We start from the raw sequence: 18379 nt of genomic DNA on the forward strand, positions 1-18379 counted from the left end.
CTGCCAGAGCCAGAGAGAGCCGTTTTGAATCACACATTAGTTATTTCTGTGTTACAAATATTCACATTATCACAGAAGTACTGAGATATAAGTTTTAAGTTAGTATTTAAACACCAATGTCTACGATAGCGATCAAAATAGAGCAAACTACCTTTTGAAATGAACTTGGCACGTCAAATAACGGTTGTTTCAATTACATCTAATTCCACTAGGAGGCGACAACTGACTTAAAAAATTTATTTGTCATTGAATCGTTCATTCAAAAGATTCGTTCCAAAACACTGATTCATCCAGCAATGAAACAAGTATTTATTAATGAGTCATTGAATTCATTCAAAACCATTTTTTCAATAATTCATTCAAACATTTTCCAGCAATTAGTGTCAGCAATTTATATTTTGTCAGAACCTCTAGTAAATTACGTTATTTTGTTTGGTTGTATATTCAGAATCGTGGGAGAATCGTGATCTCTATTTGAAACCAAAAAATCGTGATTCTCATTTTATCCAGAATCGTGCAGCTCTACTAGTTTTTTTAGTTTATAGTTTTAAACATGGTTATTTTTCTTACAAAAACCCATCGCTTCTCTTCAGAAGGCCTTTATTAAGCCCCTGGAGTTGTATGGATTACTTTTATGATGGGTGGATGCACTATTTTGGGCTTCAAAATATTGGTTACTCTTCACTCCCATTATAAAGCTTGCAAGAGCAAGGATATTTTTTAATATAACTCTAATTGTATTTGGCTGAAAGAAGATATGGATGGCTTGAGGGTGAGTAAATCATGGGATAATTTTCATTTTTGGGTGAACTATCCCTTTAAGACCCCTGTATGGCTGTACTTCAGACTGAATCCTCCAAAAACTCTCTGTAAGAATGTTGGTTCTTAACATGAAAATAGTGCGGTTGAAAAAAAATGCTGTTTATTTTGCATGTCTGATGAGGCATTTCTTGGAAACACGGAATTTGAATATTGCATCAATGCAAAACTGCTCAACAAAACAAAAATCTCCGTTAAATCAAACCTGTAAAGCAGCTCGGCAGCATTTGACATGAACCACAATCATTGCAGACCTTCAACCAACACAGCTGGAGTCAAGTATCTACAAATCTAAAACTAAACCTACTAAACTAAAGTTCAAAAGATCTAAGTAAAACATGGGGGAGTTGACAAACACTTCAACGTGTGTGCCGATGATGCTCTCGGAGTACTTCAGGACATGCAGCAATCTGTCCTCTTATTTTATCGCCGTCTCTCTCAGCATCAACCTGGTTCTTAGTCTTCCACCAAACTGCTATATACTGTGGCTGACCGTGAAGGAGATGATTCAAGGACAGTCCACCGAAATCTTTGTTTTCAGCACAGCACTTGCTGAAATCTTCTTCTGCGCCTCCTACGTTTTTGTCATACCACATCATTTCTATGAATGCATTAAATGTGAACTTGGTGTGCTCTTTCTAGGACTGGTGCTGTTGATCGGTCGTCCTCTGTTTCAGAGCTGCATCTGTGTGGAGCGTTACATTGGGGTTCTCCATCCTGTGACCTTCCTGAAGTTCAAACCCATGAAATATAGGATCACCATATCCATCACTGGATGGATTCTGACCATCTGTTTATGCATATTAGTTTCGGTGAACGTCATTGGACTTTATAATCTACTTTTGCCAGGATTCCTTATTTTTTTCAGTATAAAACTATTCACTTGCCTGATGGTCCTGAAGGCTCTGTTGCGTCCTGGACCGGGTGACAACATGAAGAAGAGAAATGGAGTAAACCGGGATAAACTCAAAGCATTTTGGATCATTGTGATGGTCCTGGTGTCTTCAGTGTTGACGTATGGTCCTCCAACTATATCTCTTGTGCTTTATTATTTTATAGATTGGGAGAGGTTTCTATGGTCCTGGTCCATTTCTATGTGCTTTGGGCTCATGTCAGGGTTTGTCCAGCCCTTCCTCTTTCTCAAAAGAGTTGGAAAACTGCCGTTTTGTTAAGTTCCTTAAATATAAATGTCCAAAAAGCCAAATGCATATTCATTTTTATCATCATTCATATTGTTTTATGTTAAAATAAAATTATAATAAATATGTTGAAATTATATTTTTGTGGGGGGGGGTGCATATATTCACAGCATACATATGATTCTTGGTGAGCTACCCAAATAAATGTAGTTTTTCGGTTTACACACTCAAAACTCACACAGACAAGTACATTATAGAGTGGTCTAAAATAATACACTTCAAAGCATAATATACGCTCATATATACACAAATATACACTAGGGGTGCAGCGGTTCAGATTACTCACGGTTCAGTTTGTATCACGGTTTTAGGCTCACAGTTTCGGTACGGTTCGTTATGTGCTATGTTCAGGTAAAAAATTACTACTCAAATAAAAATAAAGAAAATAATAACAAATAATCAAACAGCACAAATAAATACAGTAAAGCAAAAATACAAATAAATAAAGCTTTTCAGGTTTTTCATGTATCCAGTTTTCAGGTACAGAAACTGAATAAAGTAGCTAATAAAATGTAAAACAACATTGCATGTAATCTTCACTGTATAAATTAAATAAAGATCAATCATTATTAAGTTACTATTCAGTCATGACAAATGAGTGATTTCCTTGTCTTTTGTTGTTTGATTAACATTAAAAACACATTCAGACAGCAGAAATGCAAGTGCTGCTGTCTCTTTAAGACATAATACACGGATCAGTACACTGATACTGAACACAAGCGTTCTTTCTTGCGTGTTTAAGTTCACTTAAGACATAACCGACTATGCTTGCTAGGATACTCTTCAAGACGGGCATCTTGACATAATTTTGTGTGAATTTGTCCATTCAAGCACAAGACTTGAAAATGGATCTGAGGATAGTCATTATCTGCAGGAAAGCAGTCCCCTCTGTGGGGAAGTGGTCAACACCTCAGTACATGGCGCCCATTTCCCTTCGGTGCCCTCAGGGCTTCCTGGTCATGACGTCACCTGTCTATGCCATTGAACTGATTTCACAAGTGCTTCACAACGCAATCACGCAGAGTGTTCCCATACCATGAATTCTCAACACAGCATCTTGTTCACTCTTCAGGGAACCGAGGCTACAGTCATAACCGAGGCGTTTTCCCCGTGGTGTCGAAAATGGTATAGAATGTCGAAATATTTTTCAAGGTATCATATCGAAGTTGTAAATTCCAGTATCGTGACAACACTAGTATCTATTAGCAGTATCAAGTTCATACTTGCATACTTCATACAGCAGCATAGCAGATCTAGTCCAAAATACAACCAAATACATCAACACTGCCTTATTCATCAACATGCTAAAACTATTTTGAGAGTTATCATGATTGAAATAATAATATAAAAGTTCTTAAAGGGATAGTTTCCCCCAAACCTGAAAATTCTGTGATCATTTATTCAGCCTCATGTCCCTGAAGTAAGTAATTATAAATTTTTATAGAATTTTTATTTTTGGGTGAACTATTCCTAATAATGCCGTAAAACTAGTCAGCATTATAAAAATTATAATAAATAAATAAAGTAGGGTGAATTCAGGTTGATTGGGACACTTTTTCCCAGTCATCTCAATGGCAAAAAGTGTCCCAATCATCCTGAATTCACCCTATATATATACATAGGATATGCACATGGGAAGTATGGGTCATTTTGTAGATTTGTTCATTATGTCTTATGTGAACAGTCTGATGTTATTTATACAGTTTCAAAATAAATTTCATTTGCTTGCCTTTAAAATGAGAATTTGAATGTTGCATCAACGCAAAGCTGCTCAATATGTCAAAGACACCTCATTAAGTCAAAACATGATCTTTACAGCTCACATTCAACACGTTCAGCAGTTATAGCTGACATGCTCTTGGGGAACGACGGAAAATAAATTTAAAATCAACTTGTTGTAAGTAGACATACTCTATACAAATATTTTATCATGTTTTTTACTTAACATTCATATTTTGTCCTTCAATGTACTTATTTTTCTTTTATAACAGATCAAAAAATGGATATGTTGGAGATGACAAACATCTCAACATGTACGGCATCGTTTTTCCCTGTCAACTCCACCATTTTCAATGTTTTACACTCTTACTATGTCACCACCGCATTTGGTATCAACCTGGTTCTTGCTTTTCCAACAAACTGTTACATCCTGTGTCTGAGCATGAAGGAGATGATTCAAGGACAGTCCACTAAAATCTTCGTCTTCAACGGGGCACTCGCTGAAATCATCTTCTGTTTTGCTATTTTTTTTGCCATACCAGAATATTTCTTTGACTGCATTGATTGTAGGTTTCCAGTGGTCTTTTTTGGATTGGTGCTGTTGGTCGGTCGTCCTCTGTTTTTGAGCTTTATCTGTGTGGAGCGTTACATAGGGGTTCTCCATCCTCTCATCTTCCTGAAGCTCAAACCCATGAAATACAGGATCGCCATATCTGTTGTCGGATGGATTATTATTATTACCTCTTGTGTAATCGGTACAACGGGTGTGATTAAACATTACAACTTTCTTCTACCACAATTACTCTTCTTTTTCCTTGTAAAACTGTACAGCTGCTTGATGGTCCTGAAGGCTTTGATGCGTCCTGGACCTGGTGACAATGCCAAGCAGAGAAATGGAGTAAACCTGGACAAAATAAGGGCTTTTAGGATGATTCTAGTCCTGCTGGTCTCTGCATCTCTAACATATGGTCCTATCTTTGTCTCTCTTGTTCTTTATCATATTTTAGATTTAGAGAAGTTTATCCTGTCCTGGTCCATTTCCTTGGCCTTTGGGATAATATTAGGAATAATATTTCCTGTCCTCCATCTCAAAAGAATCGGACAACTGCACTTTTGTTAACATTAAAGTTTTAATAAAATGTCATGTCCAGCAGAGGACAAAACCAAACTTTTACCCTTTCCTTCACTGAACTCATTCAACAAAACAACCTAGGATTAGTATGTTTCTAATTATTTTAAATCTCTTTATAGAAAAAAATCCAATGTTGCCTGTCTAGTGTAGCTGTGTACTGGAGACATCTGCTGCTCTACTTTAAATTGCAAAACTGAATAGAAAATTGTCACTATTTGAATACCACTGTTGTGTAGCTAAAACATTGGACAATAAACATAAGCTTGCCTTGCTCCAAACATTTCTGAATACTCCACTGGGCCGTATACAAATCTTAGGACATTTTTTGGTGGGCAGTTGTGGCCTAATGGTTAGAGAGTCAGACTGGTAACCCAAAGGTTCTGGGTTTAAGTCTCAATACCGGCAGGAAATGACTGAGGTGCCTTTGAGCAAGGCACCTAACCCACAATCGCTCCCCAGGCACCACAGCAAAAATGGCTGCCCACTGCTCCGGGTGTGTGCGTCCACGGTTTGCAGTGTGTTATTTATACAGTATACATTTCAAAATAAATTTCATTTGCATGCCTGGAATGGAATTTTTGCCCTTGAAAATGAGAATTTGAATGTTGCATCGATGCAAAGCTGCTCAATATGTCAAAGACACCTCATTAAGTCAAAACATGAACTTTACAGCTCACATTCAACACGTTCAGCAGTTATAGCTGACATCCTCTTGGGGAACGACGGAAAATAAATTGAAAATCAGCTTGTTGTGAGTAGACATATTCTATACAAACATTTTTTCTTTTAAAAACTTGATTTGTAACTTTTTTACTTAATTAATTCATATTTTGTCCTTCAACGTACTTCTTTTATAACAGATCAAAAAATGGATATGTTGGAGATGACAAACATCTCAACATGTACAGCATTGTTTTTCCCTGTCAACTCCACCATTTCCAAAGTTTTACACTCCTACTTTATCACCACCGTATTTGGCATCAACCTGGTTCTTGGTCTTCCAGCAAACTGTTACATCCTGTGGCTGAGCATGAAGGAGATGATTGAAGGACTGTCCACTAAAATCTTCGTCTTCAACGGGGCACTCGCTGAAATCATCTTCTGTTTTGCTCTTTTTTTTGCCATAGCAGAATATTTCTTTGACTGCATTGATTGTAGGTTACCAGAGGTCTTTTTTGGATTGGTGCTGTTGGTCGGTCGTCCTCTGTTTTTGAGCTTTATCTGTGTGGAGCGTTACATAGGGGTTCTCCATCCTCTCATCTTCCTGAAGCTCAAACCCATGAAATACAGGATCGCCATATCTGTTGTCGGATGGATTATTATTATTACCTCTTGTGTAATCGGTACAACAGGTGTGATTAAACATTACAACTTTCTTCTACCACAATTACTCTTCTTTTTCCTTGTAAAACTGTACAGCTGCTTGATGGTCCTGAAGGCTTTGATGCGTCCTGGACCTAGTGACAATGCCAAGCAGAGAAATGGAGTAAACCTGGACAAAATAAAGGCTTTTAGGACGATTCTGGTCCTGCTGGTCTCTTCATCACTTGCATATGGTCCTATCTTTGTCTCTCTTGTTCTTTATCATATTTTAGATTCAGAGAAGTTTATCCTGTCCTGGTCCATTTCCTTGGGTTTTGGGGTCACGTTAGAGTCTATGTATCCTGTCTTCCATCTCAAAAGAATTGGAAAACTGCACTTTTGTTAACATTAAAAAAAGCGTTTTAATGAAACGTCATGTCCAGCAGAAGACAAAACCAAACTTTTACCCTTTCCTTTATTAATATGAACTCATTCAACAGAACAACCTACAGTAGGGTCAGTATGCTTCTAATTATTCTAAATGTCTTTATATAAAAATACACTTTAAAATCCAATCAAATGTGTCTCATCATTGTTGACTGTCTGCTGTGTATCGGAGAGATTTTGCAGATCTGCTGCTCTACTCTGAATTGCAAAAGTGACTAGAAATTGGCACTTTTTGAATACCACTGTTCATTATCTAAACCACTGGGCGGTAAACACCGGGGTGGGGGGGGGGGGGTGTCTTACTGTAGACATTTGTACACTTTAAATTATTTAAATCTGTTTCTTTCAAGGATTGGGACAGCCATACATATGAAAAACAATTCCTCACCCACCAAATTGTGGTCCTGCCTAAGACAATCATTTACAGTGAAAAATTATATCAGAATAATTTAGACCAATCATACCTCACCCATTACAGACAATGCCTAAACCAATAATCATATTTAGAATTTTCGCATGGCTTGAAATAAAATAAAAACTTCTCATTTTTATTTAACTTGGAAATAACTGAAATAAAATAATTAAAAACTATAAACACCTAATAAAAAATGGGAAACAAAATTTAAAATTGAGTTTAGCTGTGTAGCAAAACGCACTCAAGTGATGTCATATAAGTTACAACACTATATTTTCCAATTTATGGCCTATAATTCAGCATGATAATGAAAATCATGAAAACAGGCTATATTAATCATAAGTTATTAGCATTTGTATGCACTCAGGTATCCTCAGGGCACAGTACCACTGAAACATAAGTAAGTGTTGTCACAATATGTCAATGTGTTTGTAAAATACAATATTTTGTGACAAAATTTGGATCATCGTCCAACTTTAGGACTCTAAAAAGACTGGTCTGATTGTACAATTATGAAAATACTGCTAATAAAGATCTTCAGCTGTAAATTGACTACTTTGTCCAAATAATGTCTAATATTACTCACACATTATACTGGCTAGACTTCTCATTTTTCTGTGAATGTGGACAAAGTTATTCTAAACCTGACAAATAGGATTGTGATAAATAGTTTTATATTTGCATGTGTAATACACATTTTCCATGCTTAACAAACAGAATTTGAATGCTGCATCAATGCAAAACTGCTCAAAAGATCCAAGTCATGAATCATAACTGTAAGGTATTTTGGCAGCATATGAAACTAATCATATTCAGTGGATCTTCAACCCGTTCAGAGCCAAACTAGCTGTTATTTTGAGTGTTCGGCGGACAACTTAAACACTGAGGAGTTGGTGAGGAAAACATAGTCTTAATCTATTATAAAACTAGAAAATTATATTTACTCTTGCAGTCCTAATGAATCTTTATTCCTTCCACCTTCTCCCAAGGGTTTCAGAAACTCCACCACCATGTTAGAGGTGACAAATGCTTCGATGTGTTTGCCGTTAATGTACGTAGTGAACATTAACTCCAGTGCATGCTACGTTTTACCCTCCCATGTCATCGCCGTCTCTCTCGCCATCAATCTGGTTTTTGGTCTTCCAGCAAACTGTTACATCCTATGGCTAAGTGTGAAGGAGATGATTCAAGGACAATCCACTGAAATCTTCGTCTTCAACGCGGCACTTGTTGAGGTCATCTTCTGCGTCTCCTACGTTTTTCTCATCCGACAGTTTTTCTTTAGCTGTAGTGACTGTGAGTTTTGGTTGCTCTTTCTTGGACTGGTACTTTGGGTCGGTCGTCCTCTGTTTCAGAGCTGCATCTGTGTGGAGCGTTACGTAGGGGTTGTCCATCCTGTGACCTTCCTGAAGTTCAAACCCATGAAATACCGGATCGCCTGTTTGACCGTTGGGTGGATTCTGATCATTATCTCATGCATAATATACACTCTGGAAGTGATTACACTGTTTAACTTACTTCTGCTTGAATTCATGATTTTTTTCAGTGTAAAACTCTTCTGCTGTTTGATGGTCCTGAAGGCTCTGGTGCGCCCTGGACCCGGTGACGACGTCAAGCAGAAAGATGGCGTACACAAGGATAAAATCAAGGCATTTCGGATCATTCGGATGGTGCTGGTGTGTTCGGTATTTATGTACGGCCCTAACATTATCTCTCTTGTGCTTTATTATTTCATAGATCAAGAGAAGTTTCTTCTGTCCTGGTCCATTACCTTGTGCTTGAGCGTCATGTTAGGGTTTGGGCAGCCTTTCGTCCATCTTAAAAGAGTTGGAAAGCTGCCGTTTTGTAAACATCTTTCAAAAATGGCTTGATGACACTTCCAGTGCACTTAGGGGCAAAATCTTTGAATGTTTTGTATTTGTTATCAATAGCTGTCAAGCTTGGCAAAACAACGTAGGGGAACTTATAATGAACTTTAGGTTGTTCTAAATACATGACAAACGGTTTTGAAGTACTGCTCATGAAAGCGGTCGTGATGTAGCTCAGAGTTTGTGACTTTGCCTTATACTTTGCATTGCAAAGGTGACTCCTTGCCACTATTGTGTAGTTAAACAGAGCAGTAAAATCCCATCTGTCCCCTAGAGCTCTGACTTACCCTTCACTTCAAAACGTACCCTGGAGATGTCTGCATTAAAACAGAGGTTACCCAAAAACACCAAATGCATATTCATCTCCCTGCTTTAATGAATAAATACATAAAATATACTAAATTGTTAGGATCTTATGTAATACTAGGACTTAGTATCATAGCACTTCTCATGTTCTCCCTATAGGATGAATAGCTTTTGGTTCCTCATTTGTAACTTTATCTTAAAGTATCTGCTAAATTAATGCATGTAAATTTAAGAGCGCAGAGCAAACAGCAAACAAGCTAATGCAATTCATACAGTGCTGTAATTTGAAATCTCTCAAGACATTTGCATACTAGTCTCTCCCATATCCTGCTTTCTTCAAACACATGAGATAACCAAGGCTTTAAGCCTTTTACCATTACTATTTTTTTTTATTCACTCATGTTCCTCTATGCAGCTGAATTGTAAAACTGTGCAGATTTACTATTCAACACATTATTCTTCTCTCTGACAGATTTAAAGTGCAATCAAAGACATTCTAATGTCCAGTATCTGAGTGTATAAGGATGTAATTTCTAAATAATGAGTCAGTGATTATTCCATTCAAAATTCATAATTGAAAGCACTTCATTTTCACGTTATCTATTGGAGCCATCATAGTCTTTCTGCTAGATTATAATGACATCAAAACCCTCACTTTTAGTATCTGTCACCTAAACACACACAATATGAAACTTAAAAGACATTTGTTTTAGCCTGGACTGAGGAAGAGGAAAGAATTGTGTAGCTAAGCTAATAGTGCAATACACAAATGGGCATAAAATACACAGCACACACAAATAGCACGTACAATAGTATTTATACTTTTCAGTACTGAATGAATTCATCAACATTTGTTTCGTTTGCCATTTTGATTCTGCATCAGGAGTATGTATATAATGCCTTACATCCCTGTTGAAAAAAACAGCATACTGTTTAGCTATGTTTTGAAGCATGGCAGCTGGTTTGAGCTGATTTAAGCTGGTCCTTAGTTGGTCATAAACTGGTTTAAGCTGGTTCTGAGCTGGAGCTAGTTGCTTAGGACCAGTTTAAACCAGCTCATGACCAGCTAAGAACCAACTAAGACCAGCTTAAACCAGCTCAAACCAGCTGCCATGCTTCAAAACATACCTAACCAGCATATGCTGGTTTTTTCAACAGGGTTGCTGCCTCAACAGGCAGCTCACTAGGTTTTGGAAAGAATCAGGTAGTAAAATACACTAAATTTATATTACTTACACTCAAAACATTTACGGTGTGGAATATAGCACATGTAGACTACTGCTACTTTCATTGGTTTTGTCTTTAAGCCTGACAATAATGAATGGACAAGAAGAGCTTGAACATTATAATAAACTTCTTTTTTGATCAAGAGAGAAATTTCCTCAACATACTTCATTTTATCATCAAAGAGAAAGCGATCCTGGAACAGAGATGATGTCAAAAAACAATGTATGCAAAATGGGAGAAATACTTCATTCAATACCAAAAATACTGGTTGGAAAAATAGATAGTCCCACCCCAAACTTACACCATTAGTTGGGGAAATATTGCTGCTTCAAGGTGGATACGTGCAAACAATGTTTGGATTGAGTCGCAATGTTTATATTTCTTAGGGAAATCAATGTAGCTGTCTCTAACATTAAGCTGGGATATGAGAAAGGGTTTTAACATCCAAAAAATTACACACATCATCTTCAAAGGGATCTCATTTGTGATTTTACTGTCCTATGGGACTGCATTCTTGCTAGTTTCATTGCTGGCATTCTGGCATAAAAATATTATCCAGAAAATTTGAGAGCTCTTTTCCTTTGTATTCATAGAAGATTTCTGATTTTCACTTTCAATTCCAAAGCAAAGTTCTTGTTATTCCAGGCTAATATTACACAGTAAAAAACAAAATAAAAAGGCATTTATGGAAATACACAAAGAGAAGGCAATGGTTCAAGGCTTTGATTCATTTACTTAATCAACTTATTTTAAAATGTCAAGTTGCCATGACTTAAAATACATCATTGCAACAAAATCTACCTAAACAACCTAAAAAAAAAGAGCTCTATGCAAAAAGTTCCCTTTATTTTCGTCATTTCATGTTTATATTTTCACTAATGTTTTCTATGAAAAATGTCCATGTCATGGAGAACACAGCGCTTGTTGTATTAAACTAATCACATGAAACGAAAACTCTCATGAATCGCATTAAAATGCCAAACACAGACCTCAACACTACAAGAAACACAACAAGGGTAACAAACGGACCATTTGGAGTATCGACCAAAGGCATCCTGACAACGACAGTACGATCAGTTATGTGATAAAATCAACATCAATAACATTTCGCCGATTAATTTTATGTGACCGCACCTACTGTATCTACATTTCACCCAGTATGCTTTTTATTGCGTCATTTTTTTTTACTCAGAATAAAAAAAACATACTGTATGTTGCATTATTTATGTATAACCATTGCCAAATCGATAAAGATAACCAAAGATAAGCAATTTCCTAGCTGTCCAAGGTAAATAAATAAAAGGATCCGATTCCTGTGTTCATTAGCACTAGCTAGCTAAAGCAGGGCTAAAAATCTTAAAATCAATAGTTCCACTCAAACCACCACGAAAGCCTTCAAATTATTCCTGACATCTCTGGGTGTCACAACTGTCTTTGAAATAATATCTGATATTCAGACCAACACACGACTTCCAGTGCGAAGTCTTTATACAACAGCTCAATAAAAAAGAAAGAAGATACTATTGAGTAACTAAGACATTTAAGAGACAATATTGACAGCCCATACCTTCTCTATTTTTGCTCCGTCGAATTAAATATTTCCAAAGGCAAGGCGGGAAGCCAGCGAGACGCAACACTAGTGACGTTATTGAACGAATCATCGTTTTGAACAAATCGATTGAGTGAACGGATCAATGAGTCATTACTTGTTTCTTCAACGAATCGTTTACATGAATGGTTCATAGAATCATAAACTCAGTCATGTGTTTCTTTCCCGAATTAATTTGTTGCGTGAAAAAGATTCACCCTGCATCCCAATGTGCTTACTATCCACCCTAAATCGTATTGAATATTACTAATATCACATACTATTTACGATGAATTGAGACGCAGGCTTAATGACTGACTTGTTTCGTATCTGAATGCGGTGTTTTTTGAAAGAGTTGGTTGAGTAAATGATTCAATGAATCATTTATCTGAACAATCCTGAACTAACCAGTTGTTTTGAACGAACTTTGAAGGAGTAAATGATTTATTCAAAATGAAAGTCACTTGTCGCCCCCTACTGGTGTAACGATGTAACATACATAATTGAGATTTTTGAAAGCATTTTATGTACAGCAAGGCTGCATTTATTTAATTAAAAATACAGTAAAAAAAGTTAAAATTTTAAATAGGCCTATTATTATAATTTCAAATAACAGATTTCTAAGTGAATATATGTTAAAATGTGTGATCAAAGCTGAATTTCCAGCATCATTACTCCAGTCTTCAGTGTCACATGATCCTTCAGAAATCATTCTAATATGATGATTTGCTGCTCAAGAAACATTTCTGATTACATTTTTTGGATACATATTTTTTCAGGATTTTTTTTTTGTTGAATACAACATTCAAAATAACCTTATTTATTTGAAATAGAAGTCTTTCGTAACATTATAAATGTCTTTACTGTCAATTATATACATCAATGCTGAATAAAAGTGTCAATTTCTTTAAAAAAAAAAATCAATTTCAATAAACCTTTGCATCATGGTTTCCACAAAAATTACATAAAAATCTGTTTTCAACATTGATAATAATCAGAAATGTTTCTTGAGCAGCAGATCAACATATTAGAATGATTTCTGAAGGATCATGTGGCACTAAAGGCTGAAGTAATGATGCTGAAAATTCAGCTTTGATCAAAGAATAAATTACATTTTACAATATATTTAATAAATTCTAATAATATTTCACAATATTACTGTTTATTACAATATTACACACACACACACACACACATAGTGTGAAAAAATGTTAATGTAAATTGTTGTGTTGTTTTTGGTACAGGAAACCTTGCTCAACACTGAGCACAGGTGCAGTAGAATATGGTCTCTTTGAACACACCTGCACATGACATCTGTGCTCTGGAGGAGAGCTGGATCACTTCTGAACACAGTCAGTGGGGGGCGCTGACACAGCTGTTCCTGTCAGTCCCATGAGGAGCAGCAGGGGTGAGGATCATGGTACATCTGTCCTCGCATCTCTGACTGATCACATCCGTACTGACAAACACAATCTCCCAGCAGGCAACAAACCATCATCCTGTACGACATGAGACCAGCTGCCCTCTGCTTCCACACCTTCAGACTCAACCGGGCCGGCTAATCTAAGCTGTGTGTCGCTGATCTCTGATGTTAGACACGTTATATTTAAGTTCATCTGCATCTGCAGGCCCCAAAATGATTTGAACATTTAAGTCACTTAACATGCATAAGTATTGCCAAATACGGCAGCATGCAGGTCACATGCTTCTAAGGTTGTATGCGCCAAATGACACTGTTTCATCAGAAAGTTTTGGGATACTTTGGCTGTTGTTTTGCTTGTATTTGGAGGTTGATCAGTGTTATCCATTCAGCACACGAAGGCTGAGCGGCAGAACAAACCCGCACCATCTGTCCCTGCCGTAAAGAGGAAAGTTTCAGCAGAATCTCTGTCATGCAGGCTGGTTTGCTTTCCCTCATGAAACTTGTGACCGTGTGTTCAACCTTTAGTAAGAGCAGGACACATTAATGTCAGAGATGCACAACAGACACAACAGCCTTTATTGAACAAATGTTAACCTCTTCTTTTCTTCTCTGCTGATCGAATGATTCTTTTAGCTGTATCACCCAGCTAGTAATAAACAACACTTCTAGATTAGACACTTTTCAGTGGACAAATAGTGTGACAGCAGAGAAAACATAAATAACAGCACATTAATAATCAGCTTCCCCTCTGTGATCATAATTTGTCTGCTTTCAGACAAGAATATATTATATAAATATATAACATACGCTGCAAATGATAAATGAAGGAGGTGGAGTCTCAGTCTCGGAGTAACACAGACCCTGTTTGTTGCGGCACAAATCTAATCTCACTGTGAAATGAGAACAATTTCCAGCAGCAAGAGCACATTAGAGTAAAGTAGCATGACGGAGTGTGTTCAATGATGACTGAAAGGACCAAATAATAACAGGAAGCATTCAATTGCAGAGTAATACGTTATTTATTATTATAAAAAGCATGGTTATGCTTCTAAAATGTGACTGCATGAGCCACATTCTGACATTATAGTATTAGTTGTATTAAAACATTCAATATATGCACTAACTAAACTAACCCTAACTAACTGTACATCAATTTAATTCAAAGTCTCACGATTTAAGATTTACCTGCACCTAAACAGTGCATAAAAACAAAATGAACTCCGGTTGGCCACTTTACATGTCAATCAAACCTTTTAAATTGGGTGGTTCTTGGCCAGAATAAGCAGCAAAAGAAGTGAGACAGTGGCTGAATAGCGAATTAAGGTCTATTTTGCATCTTCCTGCGCTTCACAGAGGCGTTTCTAGCTGTTTATCTGTACTGGGGAACAAGCACATCAAAAAAGTTTGCCCATATTTTGATACTTTTTTTAAATTCTGTTTTGGATGTAAATGGATATACCTGCAGTAAAGAGTCGTTCACAAGCTACACACACAATAAAGAGCTACTTTGTCGTTTACAAGTACAGAGCCCCTAAAGGGACATGGAGAAGGAAAAAAATATGAGATGGGAGGAAAAATTATGTCAATGCTTTTGAGTTGTTTGCCAGCATACGCAAAGTTTCTCGGGGGAATGCAAAAGTTTTGCAAGTGAACGCAAAAAATGTCTAGCGACGACCCTGAACAGACAAATACACAGAAAACATACACAGCTGAGAGAAAACGCATGTGTATCATCAGATCCGTCTTAAAGTGACAGCAGCCTAATAAACCTGCTGTCTGTCATTAATATTAGTCAAACAACAAAAGGCAAAGAGAAAATCACTCACTGCTCTTGACTGAATCTTTTCTGTAACTTTAATAAGGATTATTCTATATTTAATTTATTTCTATGTTTATATAATAATTTGTTTATTTTATTACTAACTGTTTATTTGTCCAGTGTGTAATATTTAGGAGGATCTATTGACAGAAATGCAATATAATATACATAACTATGTTTTCAGTGGTGTATAAAGACCTTACATAATGAACCGTCACGTTTTTATGACCTTAGAATGAGCCATTTCTATCTATATACACCGCAGGTCCCCTTGCATCGATTTTGCCATTTTGTGCTGCCATGTTTCTACAGTAGCCCTAAACAGACAAACTGTACTACAGAGTGCGTTTACTTGACTGACTACTCTCTTCTGTCTCAGACGACGACATCTTTGTCCTGTGTCAGCCACCATAGCTTCTCTATGTACTACGGGGTGAGCGGTGGACTGAGCAGTTGGTTGCAATTCGCAACCTTACCGCTAGATGCCGCTAAAATTTACACACTGCACCTTTAATATTAACAAGGCTAGTCTTTTTTATTTTTTTGTGGTACCAAAATTGGAATCGGGAATTGTGAAATTTCACTGATATCTAAAATTTTGGTGTCAAAACAAAAAATTATTGGTGTAAAGACAATTTTCACTCAGAAATTGCTAGTAAACTTCACAAGTAATTACAAAGAATCGGTAAGTTACACATTGAATTATAAGCGAAATTATAAGTGAGTGGCAATGTCACTTCACGGATTCTACCAGCTGAGATCTCCGGGCCGAGAGTGGTTTGTAACCATGTCGAACCAGGCTCAAGTGGAAATATAACTGGAACCATTCCTTGCCGTTCATAGAACCGTTTGGTAAAACGGCTATTGTTTAATTTACAACTTCAAAAAATTATTGTTTACAGTGTTGAATTTAAGGTTACATGGGTCAAAAACAATGAAAACAAATAACTATTTTATATTATTCAGGCCTATTTATTATAATTTTTTTGTGACTGGGCAACATTTTAACTACTGTTGAAAAAATCCTTAGCATTGAGCCCTGAATAAGCCTCTGGTGGCTCATTGATTTATGTTTATTTAGCAGACTGTTTGAATGGCTCCCTTCATATCTGAGCTTCATCTTTGCTCCAGCAAACATACATGTTGAGATGACCTGAAGACACTGAGCAGAGACCAGCACTGATCTATCACTGTGAGGTCTAGTAGCATTAATTCTGCTTGAAAAGCTTCGCAGAATCCGAATCGACCCACCGGCACTGAGCAATCTCTCCTCAGCGGAGCGCTAGCATTGATTTCTGTCTCAGAGAGAGATTGTTCCTTCCTCGCCCCAGTTAGATAATCATATCTGGGCTCTATGAAAAAAAACACTAAGTCTTATAAATACATGCAGGAGAACTGTGTCTTAAATTCAACAAAATTGAACCTTCTTTCATATTTCAGTCCCAAAGCTGATGACTAGAATTGCAATATGATCTATAGTGTTACAATATAATTTATTTAAGCAAATATTCTACACCTGCGCTCCATATATTACTCTGTTCTCACACTAATTCATCAAATTGTCCATCTGCACTGGGAACTGTAATAAACTCCTGCACTGGTTGTGAACTTGCATGTCTCTAATGCTGAATTCAGAGAATTACATCCAGTTATCATATATTACATATTTGGGAAGATCACATATTCGGCTGTAATCGCATACTATATAGTAAGTACATTTGGTTTGAAACTTACTTTGCAACTGTTAAAAAAGTGTTCTATATAGTATGAATGTAATCTGGATGTACTACATCCGCCATGTTGTCATTATCATGTGACCTGCCAGATTCAGTTAGCCTACTCTTTTATAAGTACTGTGAATTTGGACATACTACTCGGCTCACATACTATTTTTCGCCTACTATATAGTATGGGAGTAGTTATATTTGGTTGCAGCGAGTGTTTTAATGGCTTTAAATGCTTCAAAGTGGATGAATTTAGAGATGCAACTTCTGGGAGAGAGTCCTGACAGTCTCACAGCATGCTAAAATCATCTCTGAGAAGTTGCATCTCTTAATTTATTCACTTTACCACTGCTAAAAATATGACAGCTAATACAAATTTGAACAGCTATTGGTGGATCACTAGTTGCCTATCCTGAGCCGTATCTACTACAGAGACAAAACTGTTATTTCACAGAGTATGATGTACAAGATCAACATCATGTCAGGAATATCCTTTATGCTTATTACATACTTTACTGATTATTATAGCATGTGACCTTGAGCTGAAGCCCAAAGCACATAAAACAAAGATAAATCTTTCCTGTTGGAAATGTGTGCAGGTTACAGTATTATTATAGCTATATAAATATATATACAACCTGATTTTATAGGTTATTTAAATATCAAATATTTTATCAGACACATATATTTATATGACAAATACACAGTCGTGGTGGGCGAAATGGCAAGAATATCATATCATGATTTTTTTTTTTTCAGGCAGGATCACAATCCATAATGTTTTCGCAATTCTTTTTCATGTTGCTTTTTAAGACTTTATGACATAAAAAGTCTAAATTAGGACATAAAAAGTCATAATTATGATATACTAAGTCATAATTATTACGTAAATCCTAATAATTATTACTTTTTTTGTCATAATTTAGATTTTTTATGTGATCATCTTAACTTTTTTGTCATAATTTCAACCTAGTATGTCAATTTTGACTTAGTATGTCATAATTATGACTTAGTATTTGATGATTTTAATGTTTTATGCCTTAGTTTTTACTTTGAATGTCATAATTATCACTAAGCATATCATATTTTGACTGATTTTGACTGACATATTTTGTCAAAAATATAAAAATAAAAATATTAATATATGACTTAGCATGTCAATTTCAACTTTGAATGTCATAATTATGATTTTCCAAAGCATGTTTTTTTATTTCTGATGTGGCAGAAATGGGCTTCCATACTATATCACGATGCTACTATTTCTCTTCAAAGGTAGATCGGGGAGACATTTTAATCATTCAAAATCTAATATCATGATATCACACACCAATAATTCACACTCATATTTCATATTCAAAAGTAGCCATCAGTTCTGGTAAAATAAAAATGTG

The 18379-nt window shown here is 36.2% G+C and overlaps 1 protein-coding gene across 6 annotated transcripts in view; it reads right to left on the minus strand.

Annotated features, from left to right (window-relative positions):
- The window catches only part of dlgap4a (discs, large (Drosophila) homolog-associated protein 4a), a 136184-nt gene that overhangs the window by 62788 nt on the left and 55017 nt on the right, over nucleotides 1-18379 (minus strand). Inside the window, exon 1 of one of the 6 annotated variants that reach the window (XM_051879837.1) lies at nucleotides 12002-12049. The exons of the other annotated variants lie outside the window; for them this stretch is intronic. The gene's annotated coding sequence lies outside the window, so the exon portion shown is untranslated. Of the gene's footprint in view, nucleotides 1-12001; nucleotides 12050-18379 lie in introns of those variants that run through there. 6 annotated transcript variants of the gene reach the window in all.

Source organism: Ctenopharyngodon idella, chromosome 22 (genome assembly GCF_019924925.1).
Source record: "Ctenopharyngodon idella isolate HZGC_01 chromosome 22, HZGC01, whole genome shotgun sequence".
NCBI lineage: Eukaryota > Metazoa > Chordata > Actinopteri > Cypriniformes > Xenocyprididae > Ctenopharyngodon > Ctenopharyngodon idella.